Source organism: Morone saxatilis, unplaced genomic scaffold, assembly GCF_004916995.1.
Source record: "Morone saxatilis isolate NCDOM2014 unplaced genomic scaffold, NCSU_SB_2.0 Contig12, whole genome shotgun sequence".
NCBI lineage: Eukaryota > Metazoa > Chordata > Actinopteri > Moronidae > Morone > Morone saxatilis.
In genome coordinates, this window is record NW_023339674.1 from 19,216,938 (window position 1) to 19,220,789 (window position 3,852).

The following is a 3,852-nucleotide window of genomic DNA, read 5'->3' on the forward strand; positions in this document are numbered from 1 at the left end:
ATCCCCCCTCCACCCCTGTCCTTCCCTCATTGGTCTTTCTACTGGAAGCCCTGAGGGGCAGGCAGACAGACAGAGACGAAGCCTTATAATTGTGAGTCTTAATTATGAAGATGACTGACTTAACAGAGGTTGCTGCCAGCTGTCTCTTGACGCAGCAGCGAGCACCACGCCTGAGGGGAGAGCAGCGGGCAAACCAGCGAACGTCTTCACAGCCAGCAGGCCTCTTCTCAGTCTCAGCCACATGTCCTAATTGTGACCGAGTCATTCCCCTCACTCGCAGCTCGCAGCTGAAGCCTTTTGAATTCAGCAGAGATTAGATAAGAGTGGGATTGTGGGGAGTGCAACTACATCTCTGTGTGCTTGTAGCTGTTTTTTTGGAGGGGTTTGGCATTTTGCCTTATTTGACAGTGATAGTAGAAGGAGAGGAGAAAGAGGGGATGACATGAGGCAAAGGGTCCGGGCCAGACTTGAACCCTGGCTGCTGCGGCAAGGACTCAAGCCTTACATGCCCTACCAAGCAAGCTACCGGGGCGCCCCAGCTGTGACTGTTTGATTGCACTCTGTCTAAACGATAACAGCAGGAGCACAACTTGGTTAGATTTGTTGTATATGTTGTGAGGAAGTGTGTCTGGTTGAATCAGTGTGACAGGAGTGATACAAACAAGGCAGAGGAAATTGACTCTGGGTGTGCTTGTGTCTCAAAGGCGACGGCAGGTGGTTGCAGCAGCATTCAAAAACATGGATATAATTTTCTTTTCACCTCAAAAAAAACACAACACAACCAGGCACAACAAATAAAAATTGAAAACAAAAACTTAAAGGGGATTATAGAACTCTCACCTTATATCCAAGCATGAAATTAAATATAATAGAACAACAACAAAAACAAGTAAATTAGACCCCAGTAAAGTTAATATACCTGCAATTTAGGCATTTAATATTAAAAAACAAGGAGCCATTGACAGTTCATAAGTCCCACCCCCTTATTAACTGTTGCTACTTGCAACTAATTAGCTAGCTGGCTAATTAATTAATTAGAAACTCCTCTCCTCACTTTCTAAAGCTTCCAGACTTATTTTAAAAACAAGAGCCATGTAAGGGTATTAATAAATACGTGATATCATACTTAAAGACTGAGTCTAAAGCTACATGTCTCAGGCAAAAGTTTAGTACCCTCAGAAGCTGAAGAAGACGTGGAGATAAATAACTGCAATGCTCTTAACCCTAGTATTATTAAGTATAAGGAAAAATGTAAGATCAGACTCTCTTACATACTTGGACAAGCAATATAGAAGTTACATTTATACTTTATCGTTTATTGTTTCAATTTTAACATTACAAGAGAAATGTCTGTGAACGTAACACATAAACTTTCTCTAATCCAATACAGCAGGACAGAGCCACTAACATTAAAACTCCGATATAAACTCTGATATATCATCTAGGACCAGCTGTCAAAATACTGCACAGGTCAGTTCTGAATCCATCAAGTAATGATACAATAGCTGCTTGTGATGTTTCAGGAGGACAGCAAAGTTTTAGAAATATATTTGATGAGTTTGCTTTAAAACCTCACCCTATTCATTTATTGTCAAGATTTATAGTGCGGGCCTAATAGCAAACAGTGTGAAGAAAACTGAGAATTGCACTGTAACCACTGTCTGTGACTGTAAACGGATGCATTTTAGACGCAGCAGTCGTCAGCGATGGCAGCGTGAGAAGAGCGGTAGAGGCTGTTGTCCTCAGCCACACACAGACAGACTATTGATTTCATGATTAGGCTGTCTGTCTTGGGTTCCTATTAAGTCTGTCGATGGCATTGACGGCACGATAGCGCCGACTGACCACTGGATGTTTTCTAAATGACAGGAAAACAGACTCTCATAGCTTACTGCACTCCTTTGTGTCTTTGTGAACAAGCAAGTTGTGTACTCTCCCACATAATTGATTCTGCTCAAATTTCTGCATAATTTGCATCATTATCTTTTCTTTCTTTTCTTATTTGGATTTCATCAGACTTTTAAAAAACTCTTTTCTTCCAGTGGACTGCTGCATCACTCCTTCACTGTTCAGTATCTAATGTACAGGTACACCCCTTGTGGTATTTCTATGACATCGCTTTTCTGTCTGATATTGAGTTAAGACTATTTATCATTGTCAAGAAAGCGTCTGTATTCTGTTGGGATGGATGGAAACATGTTACAGTGAGAGAATGAGAAATGAAAGCGACAAATGCAGAACAGAAACCAATGACAAACACTCCTCTGTGATGTAAATACTCTGAGGTTTTTCTTTTCCTTATTTAAAAATCCATTTAAACTCTGGGTGTGTTTGTTGCTTAGCCTTTCTGGACCATATTCACACAGCCTCAGTGGATCCAAAACCCATTTCCCTCTTTCAATTTCCCACTTCTATTCACACACACTGCTGCATCAGAAAGACAGAGACGCACCAGACAACACACGCTCTCCAAGAGCCATAAGTGAGGTGATAGTTTACCATACAGACAAAATGTCACTTCTTTGGCTCTGTTCCCTGCACGTCACTTCAGTCTGCAGCAAGCTATGTGTTCATGTCGACTGTGAACGCATATGACTGCAACTGAGCCCGTCTACGGCTGTGTGAATCTGGTCCACAAGTATTTATTCATATTTATTGATGTATGTTCTTATGAATTCCAGTCCTGTCACTGTATTATATTCTTTACAAGACAAATGATCATTAAAGGAAACCCTTGTTTGGATCCGTTATCTGGCTTTGTTGGAGTGGTTATTTGTGTACAGTTTATCTTGTTTCATTAAAGCCAGTATGTGTATAATTTTTTATGTTATTAAACTCTCCTTTAAATTATACTGATGGCAGATGTTTTTGTTTATGAGACAATGTGGGGAAAGCGGTATGCATTGCTGCATTTTGAGAAACGTGTTATTTGCTTTCTTGCCAAGAGTCAAATGAAAAGATTGATACCGCTTTCATTTCTGTACGGAAAATAAATAGCCACCAGATGATTAGCTTAGCTTAGCATAAAGAATAGAAACCAGAAAACAGCTAGCCTGACTGGTCAAAGGAAATAAACCTACTGTATCAGTGCCTCTAAAGCTCATAAAATATAACTTTAAATGTAGTTTGTACTAAAAACGTAATGGTAAAAGCAACATAATCTGCGGTTTGCCAGGCAACATTCAGAGACTCCAGGAAGTTACTGGCAGGTTACCAGCCAAGAAATATCCAGTTTCTAGTCTTTATGCTGAGCTAAGCCAACAGTCTCCTGGTTCCATTGAATGCATATAAGAGTTTCCCATTGAACGCTTGGCAAGAAAGCAAATCATACTTCCCAAAATGTTGAACTTTTTATCTTTAATTATGTTTATTATTAATAGTTAGCTATAATTAGCTGTGTGGTGTTTCTCATCGATCAAACTAGTCAATTATGAGATATGAAATGATATGTATAGATATTTGATATGATAGATTAGATAGATTTATGATCTTAGATATGGCTTTGAGATAGAAAGATTATTAGATATGATAAGATAGATAGATAGATAGATCAGCTGGTGTTAAACTTCAAATAATCCTTTTTTTTAGAGCTATACAGCGATCCGTCTGAACAGACAACAGCATGTTATAGAAAGCCATCGTAATACATTAGTGCTTGCTTTCAATCTTATTAGAATGAAATAAACCTTGAAGGTTTTCGAACCTAATAAAGAATGATGTATCTGCGATCTGAGCAATTTTAAAACCATGTACATAGGGCTACCAGAAGCTAACAACAGTTGTAAATAGATTAAGTGCTAAAACCATAACCAACTGATCTAGCCAAGGGCAGTATTCCTCAGTTCCATACAT